At 46.2% G+C, this 7,834-nt stretch overlaps 1 long non-coding RNA gene across 2 annotated transcripts; it reads left to right on the forward strand.

Annotated features, from left to right (window-relative positions):
- The first annotated feature begins 54 nt into the window (after nucleotides 1-54).
- On the forward strand, nucleotides 55-5,143 carry LOC121057577. 2 transcript variants are annotated; one of them, XR_005813846.1, is made up of 3 exons: nucleotides 55-3,213; nucleotides 3,827-3,887; nucleotides 4,878-5,143. It is a non-coding gene; the product is annotated as an uncharacterized LOC121057577 (long non-coding RNA). The 2 variants fall into 2 exon arrangements; XR_005813847.1 differs by having other exon boundaries at nucleotides 55-3,093.
- The last annotated feature ends 2,691 nt before the right edge of the window (nucleotides 5,144-7,834 follow it).

Consider the following 7,834-nt stretch of genomic DNA (forward strand, 5'->3'; position numbering starts at 1 on the left):
CGCGGGCCGTTCCCGCCGCGGGCCCCGCGCACCCCCCCCCCCCTCACGGCCGGGCCTTCCTCGCCCCCCGCCCTCCTCAGGCCCCGGGGCGCCGCAGCGGCGCTGTGGGGGCAGGGAGGCGGAGTGCGCAGGCGCGGGCTGCGGCGCCTTTCTAGCACTTTCTGGCGCGCAGCCGCCTGAGGCGGCGGGGGCCGGGCGGGCGTTGTCATGGCAACGGCGCCTCACGCCCGGCGGCGGGAAGGAGCCGGGGGGGGCTCGCTCCGTGAGGGGGCGCCGTGGCCGCGGCCCCGTTCCGAGCCCCGCGAGCAGGCGCAGGAAGGGCCGGGCCGCGTGTTTCTCGTTCGGTGCGCAGGGTGCTGGCGCACTGCTGGACGTGATAAATAAATCGATGCAGAACCGTGGGGGTTTCCCCACGGCAGAGCTGAAATGGCGTCTGAGGAGAGCTGCGTTAGGCGACACCTTTATCCTGAGCTGGCTATTTGCGGCCCAGCCCTGTCATTAGGCAGCCAAACATCCCAAGCCGAATAAATGTCTCCCTCACTTACCCTTTCTCTGTCTCATTCTGCGGCGCTGTCGCCTTCCACCGCCCAACTTAGTTAGCACATTCTTGCATAGGCGGTTCATCTGTTGGTCAGGGCTTCTACAGAGCATACTTTGACTGTTGTTTTAGCAGAGCCTTTTTATGATTATACACATTCATTAAGGGTGCCAGCAAGGTCTACAAGTCCTAGCATCTCTTCTTGTTTCATAATGGAGCTAGAACTTGAAAGAGGCTCCTAATTGGGTGCTCCAAACCTAGCTAGTCGCAAACTGGTGCCTTGATGTGGGGGTGGATTGAGGCAAAAGCAGCAGTTGACCTCGATTCTTTCTACACAAACAGCACTCTGCGTGTGGTTCAGGTGTTCATGTAAGACAGAGCTACATTATGACTTGTATACATATCACGATCTACACTTGGATAACAATAACCCAACTGTTTCTGTGACGGGTCAGGTGAGGAGGTGAGCAGGAGAAGAAGAGTATCATGAAGACTTTTGCAGGAGATAAAATAGCCTCTGGTAGTTGGCTTGATGCAAGGGTGTGTGTGAATGATATTTCTGGCATGTAAACAACATACACCCGCAGAGATGCTGTAAGGAGCGCAGGAGCACTCGGAGCAGCCCCAGAAGCACCTGGACAGCCCCCGGAGACCCTGGAGCATCTGGGGTAAGCTGAGAGCAGCTCCCGCAGCCCCGAGAAGCCCTGTGAGAGCCCTCTAGATAGCCCCAGAGGTGCCCAGGCAGGACTAGGAAGACACAGATACTGCTCATCCTCCACATTCAAAGCCAGAAGGTAGGAGGTTTATGTAGTTTACTTAAAGATAGCTGAGTAATGCAAAGGTATTAGGGCCCAGATCCATCCCACATAATTACAGGCATTGAATTGAATTGCTCTCTCTGGGCTGCGTTCACACCAGAGCCGGTGGAAGGGGATGGCTCAGCCCGCTCCAGCTCTGAAAAGTCCTCTGACAACACCTCTCTGTGGTCCGTAGGGGTGTTTGTAGTAGCCAAATCCAAAATGTCTGTATCTCATTTAAGTACCAAAGGCAGCAAGGATCAGTCGACCAGATTTGCTCAAGATTTCATACGCGTGTGCAATAATCAGTAAAGACTGCTTTTCATCCAGGATGTCATGCCATATCTTCAGAGTAACAAAGAACAAATGCCACCTTCTTTCTGATTAAAAAAGATAGAAGGGAGTTTTATCTTGCCTGTGTTTTGCTGCTTGCAGTGTTCTGCTGTCTAGGAAAGTACATTCAGCACAAATTAAATTATTATCAAGGCCTGCTCAGAGCAGCGTTAGCAAGCATCTGTGCTCATGAAGCCCTAGAAAACTCTCCCTAAAAGCGGAGCAGGGGGAGACACTGCAGGGCCAGCCGGAGGTTTGCTGGTACAAGCGCTGCTGTATTTCATGCAGATACAGGGCTTTTTTTTTTTTTTTTTTAATTCCAGCCAGAAAGCAGAGGACTGCGTATCAGTGACAAAGATGTGTTTCCTCACTTCATTTGAAATTATGAGACTTTGTAGCCTATGCTTCTGCCAGCTTGTGCTTGTGGTTCAGCCCTTGCTGCCTTTAGTGTTGGGGAAGCTGTTCTGTAATGTGTAGAGTGAGAAATGGTTGCCACCCCCAACATCCCAAGTGGTAGCAAAAAATGGAAATACTCTGCTCAATTATGATGTCCGATATCTGGCTCCTAAATGGTAGCAGGATCATACCCAGCAGAGTAGTGATAATACCCCGTGGGGTAGCTAAAACTTTGCTCCTGTGATTGAGACTTCAGAGGTTTCCCTGGGAGATTCAGCTACCTAAAGATCTATGGATCGGGAGGCATTTCAAATTATACATGCAAAATTTATTTTTGCTATTTCTATTCCAGTCAGTCAGTACTTCTGTTCCTAGCTACATGCAGATCCACAGGAAATGACAATGCCATTTTAAATACTTTTGCATTTTTTAAATTAAAGTAAAATGCCCTTATTTCTAAGCTCTCTGTGAGGAGGAACACAGCCAAGCTGCCAGGAGTCTCTATGGAGAGCTGCTGGAGCTGCAGACCATCTTAGCCCTGTGACTTCGAGTGCTGTGGCAGCCCAGCAGCCTAATTTGTGTTACCAGAAGGTGAGCTGGCAAGTAGCGAGGCACATTTCTGCCAGAACCTTGTCTCACATAAAGCATTCCTTCAAAGGCAAACCATCTGCACAAAACTGACAATTCAGCAAGGTCTGGGAGAAAAAAAAATTGCAAATTCTATGGCCCTGCATGAACAAAATGATAGAGCATGTTTCTAAATGTCGTCCGTTTAGTGGACAGTCTGCAGAGAGGAGCTGCTGTGGATTCCCAGGGCAGGGAAGCAGGGGCAGTTGGAAAGCAATCGGATAGCACAGAAGGGAACAGCTAGAGCAAGCTGGGGAGAAACATGTCTCCTACATCGTTTCTTCCATTGAAAACATCTGCTTTAAATGGTATTTGATTTCTTTGGAAGCTCTCCTCAAACGTTGCTGCAAGTGACAAGAAAGGAAGCCTTACCTCATTTAGATGCTTCTGAATTTCCCATCTGTAAGTTTGCTGTATGAATTAATGGCTGTAACAGGGACAATAGAAAACATTAGGGGCTGCTATTACCAGGCCAGCGTCCCTGGGTTTAATCCAGAAGAAGACATGTTAGTGAAGTTAAAAGTAAGCTGGAATTTGTGTTTCTATTTAATTATATATTAGTTATTTTCTAACTTTTAATTGTTCTTATGAACTTTTTGTGCTGCTTTCAGCATGGAAACATATTTTGCTGTGAATACAGTTGGTTTGAGTAGAGTGGAGAGATACCTTTGTTAACCCTTGAGTATTGCCTCCCTCTTTTACTGAACCACTGTTGTTTGTGTGTTATGGGGTACTCAGAGATGATCCCTCCGCTCAGCCAACCAGCAGGCAATGGCTGTAATTCTTGTTTTTACACTTAACCAGCGGGACAGCAGTCTGTGTCTCTGAAATAGTGTTCTTGTCTAAACTGAGCCTAGTATCTGGGGTGGGGTTGGGGATGGGGCTGGCAGGAGCCCAAACAGAAATCACAGAACTAATTCTGTCCATGTAGGTAAAAATCTGAAGCTCAGAGTTCAAGAGAGGGGCACTGCAGAATAAATGTGAGTGGAAGCCCTCTTCCCGAACTGAAAAGTTTTCAGTGGTGGTGTTCCAGGTTTATAGTAAAACTGACATATGGCATGGGTATGGGCGCACGTTTGTCATTCTGGTCCTTCTGATTGTTATTTCTAAAGATAAACAATACTTTATTTTCTAGAAATTATTGCTCTCGAGAGATTCTACCTCAGATGGATCTTCCAGGGAAGCAGCTATTAAAGGTGAGGGGCTACTTCCAGAGACTGGTGAGTGAGAGGTGCAGCTGCAGGATTCCTGGCTGAGAGGACTGGGAACAGTTGGCTGGGATCAAGCCACAAGTCCGTTCAGGCCAGTATCTTGTCTCTAGTGATCAGCAGCCAAAGAAGAACAGGGCAGACATATTCGGATGTCGGGGTGGTTCCAGCAATTCTTTACCCATAAGCAAGCATCTTTTTGTTTTATAGCCCCAGTGGATTGTTTTCTTATGAATTTATCTAATCACCTTTTGGAGCCAAATAAACCTTTGGCATAAGCAACCTCCCGTCATGATGAGCCCCATGGTTTAACCACAAGCTGTGTGGAAGAAGAGCTCCTTCCATTTGGCTTCGTGATTTCTACGGAGCTCCTCAGTTCAGAATAATCCTGCGGGCTTATTACTTCAAAGCTTGCACTTGAGAGTCTTAAACATTGTCAGTGATTACCATAAAATCAAATGTAATGCTAAAGCATCTTTTACTTGACATAAATGTCAGTATTAACTGGCAGTTTATATCTCCCGCATGTTTAAAACCAGTGAACTTTGAACATTGCTCCCGTGTTTTCCTCATTCAGTTACACAGTTTCACTGCTGTACGTTGTCCAGAGATAAGCACTGTAGGTATCACCTTCTTTCACTCAGGAGATCTGTTCCTCCAGAGAATTTCCACTGAGAAGTGGTGACTAATTTGATCATGAGGTAGGCATATGGTAACACCCCCTGCTGTGAACAAAAATAAACTTTCCTTCACACAAAAGTTGATTTTATCATTCCTCTTTCTCTCTCCCATCTCCTCTACTTCATTCCCAGTGCAGTCCTCTTCCTATTAGGGCTTATTCATTCTCCTTCTCATTTCCAAAAGACCCTTCATGCATACTCCATGCTAGTGCCCATCTCCCTGCACAGAAACCTTCTCCCACTGATGCCGCAGTTTCTTAATTCACTGATTAGGACTGCTTTCGCCTCCCACATATAGAGAACCTCCACACTGCAACGAGCCTTTCATCTGTGTCCACATCAGCAGTCTCCTCGTCATGTTTCCAGACAAGCCTGCTTGCTAATTTATTTGATTTGTGGTGGGACCAGCGACTGGCTGCATTGGAGGTTTCCTGAGGCTTAAGGCGCTGTCCTGCCAGCCTCCCTCTTGTGACTGATCCCCGTCATTACAACTGAGGTGAACAAGAGCTTATGCTATCAGTTTATCTTTCTAAGATCATCCTATTGCAAGAAGACTCTTTAATATCTCATATAGAGGGCGTAGTGGAAGCCAAGTCAAAGACTCCTCATCTGCCTAGTCTCCACTGCGTACTGGTACACACTGGAGAAATTGGCTATGCTACACTTTAAAAACCTCAGAGCACTTGAATTCAAGCATCTACTAGCCTGGGTTTGATAGCATTGTAAAAGGACTTTTATTTTAAGATAGCTGTGGCAAAAATTGGTGTTTTGCTTATCCCAATCTTAATTTGGGCTTGTTCTACTAATAGCATTTTCATCTACTTCAGTGTGTTCTGAATTAGCTCTTGAAGTAGGAGTGATAGTCCATGAGGTAGGATATAAACATCATATGGCTTTCTACTTCTCTGGAAGATGGTCAGATACATGATCATAGGCATGGCATAAGAAAAAAATGTACAAAGTACTGACCCGTCTCCAAATTCAGCCATCATGAAAGTCATTGTTCTGCTGGATTCACTCCAACAGTGGTCTCGGTTTTCAAGTGATTTCACTACTGGCTGTTAAAAAAGCCCCAAACAACTGAAATGAGTGCAAGCACTGCAGTACTTGGTGCTGTACATTGTTTCTAGACCTTCCCCTAACTACTGATCTGGAAATCTTCACAGGCAGGACAGTATCTGAAAGAGAGGAAGAGTTACAATCGCTGCTTTAATAATGGGAAGCTGGAGCTCAGCCAGTAGGACAAGTTTTGCAAAGCTCATGCAGCATGCCGTTCTCCCTGACCTTCTCATGACTTGCCAAGATCACCTATGGGTAGGGAGTCCGTCTCTGTGAAATCCTGATGCGTTGGTTCATCCACAGGCACCATACAAAATACATGTTTTGTATCTCAAAAAGCAGAACTTGGCTACAGCCTTGGTACAGTCAGGTACCGAGAGAGAGGTTAGGACTCTGTTTAGGTTTCTCTCCTACAACCCCAGGGAACGTGGGTGCATCAAAACAGGAAGAAGAGAGCAAATCTGGTCCTGTGGTGGTGGACTTGCTACTGCACAACTGCACTGCAGGCAATAAACCATTATTCATCTCAATCTGTGGGGTAATTCATTGGTACCAAGTGGATGGAATCTGCTGGCTGGGAATCCACGATACTTTGGAAATGATTCAAACTGGAAGAAAGACAAGGAACTAATATACTCCTACAAGCATGCTGAAGTGAAATTTACACTAATAGTCATCAGGAGGTCAGCTAAGTTACTGTATTTCTGGAGCTAAAGTAGACAAACCTCTTCCTAGTGTCTAATACATTTGATTTCTTTCTTATTGATACTTGCTGACAGCAGCAGAACTGCAATTGCATGTGAGCAGACATCACCTGCCAGAAGAGCTCTCCCATCACTCAGCCCAGAGTGAGAAGGGAGGGAGCTACGCATAAACATACAGAATTTATGAACAGTTAGAAAATCCTCATTATTAATCATTTCCGCAGTTAAATATCACACTGTAACTAAAGGCTGCAAATGTCTTTGTTTCAAAGTAAGTGAGTTGATCTGGAATCTCCTTTTAAGTAGATTTCTGCTGTCTAGGTAATCTGGGGATTAGTTCTGCAAATTTATGTAGTGCTGAGATGGTGGAGCTGCTTCTGTAGGAAGCTGGGAGAAAGGAGTAGGTTACTTTTATTAGTTTCCATTGTCCCTGTAGGTTCCCAATTTTGCTTTTTTTTAAAAAAAATTGTTCTTTTTATGACTAAACCCCCACATTAGGGCTTTTAAAATACCAGTCTAGCTCAGTGTCTAACGAATGCATCTGTAAATGTTTTTTTTTTTTCTTTTTTTTTTTTATTGCTGGGTAGAAAGAGAATATTATGCACTTGCAATACTGCCCATCTGAAGCCCAGTTCACCTGGTAACCCTGGCTGCTGGGGGCTGCCTGTTGGAATGGGCATAATCATTACAGGAAAACAAATTTGCCTGCCCACGACTGGTACCACAACGGGCAGGCAGTAGGCCTGCAGCAGGACACAGCAGTGGCTGTGTTTGGAAGAGGAGTGGTGGCAAAGGAGGGAGCGGAGCTGCCACATGTGGTGTGGGGACCACTGAGGGAAAGAACTTGAGCCATCAAAATATTCTTGTTGTGCCTCTGTTAAGAACAGCAGCTTTTAGCTCAAGCGTTTCAGAATCTGCTCTAAATCAAGCAGTTGTGGTTGTCTTCATATTGCAAAGTCGTAGTTCGATGTCAGCTGGTGGCTGAGGTGTCATGGATTTAATGTGGAAAGTTAGGTCCTCTGTGTGGGCCCTCACTCAGTGCAGGTCCATGGCATCTGTGAGGCAAGAGCGAAATGTCAGGAGGACACGCTGAGCTTCTTGCCTAATTACTCCCTTGTTATCTGCATGGAAGTCCCAAAGCGTCTGAACAAGAGCTTGGGGAAGTTCCCTGCAGAGTTCTTTCTCTTGGAACCTGTCATCTAGCATTCAAAATCAAGAATGAGCATAATGACTGAGCAGGCCAGAACACCTGCGCTGCTGGTGTTCCTGGCATCTCACCTCCTTATTTCCATTTCTGACAGTGCTACCACGGGATTCTTTCTGGGCAGCTTGCAAATCTCAGCCTGGAATCCCACGGTTGTCCTATGTGCTGACAGGTCACAGAGCTGGAGTGCTGTTTTACAATTGCATTTCCAGAAACAGGAGGAATGAAGTCACAGAAATTTCCGCCCTGTCGCTGTCTACCTCATAACGTCATTTTTTTTTCTATGCA

This window comes from Cygnus olor, chromosome 19 (genome assembly GCF_009769625.2).
Source record: "Cygnus olor isolate bCygOlo1 chromosome 19, bCygOlo1.pri.v2, whole genome shotgun sequence".
Taxonomy (NCBI): domain Eukaryota; kingdom Metazoa; phylum Chordata; class Aves; order Anseriformes; family Anatidae; genus Cygnus; species Cygnus olor.